Source organism: Myotis davidii, unplaced genomic scaffold (assembly GCF_000327345.1).
Source record: "Myotis davidii unplaced genomic scaffold, ASM32734v1 scaffold5745, whole genome shotgun sequence".
In the NCBI taxonomy this organism is placed as follows: domain Eukaryota; kingdom Metazoa; phylum Chordata; class Mammalia; order Chiroptera; family Vespertilionidae; genus Myotis; species Myotis davidii.
In genome coordinates, this window is record NW_006295591.1 from 15,269 (window position 1) to 15,695 (window position 427).

Here is a 427-nt window from a genome sequence, read left to right on the forward strand (position 1 = left end):
GTTTCTATTTCTCTTATTCCACGTTCTCATTCTTGTTCACGTGTGTTCATTACAAATATACTTGTTTGACATTCGCATTTCTTCTTTTCCACGTTGTTGCCTCATGTGCGTTACTTGTGGATGGGGTGGTGGATGCTGTTAGATATTGGACTTCAGAAGAAGGAGAAGCAGCCCCCACGGGAACTGGTCGGACACACGAGGCCTCAGTGCTGACCCAGAGCTGACCCAGAGCTCACAGCTGGGCCAGGTTCCTCTCCTGTTGGACACAAGTCACCTCTCAGAGCGTCACCCTCAGATATGGCCGCCCTGAGGCCCTGACAAGGGAGACAGAGCAACACTCAGTCCCTGTGTCTAAACACAGACACAAACAGGGCCCCAAGCAGCTCACAGAGGACCACACAGCTCCCTGCGCTGGCTCCTGGCAGCG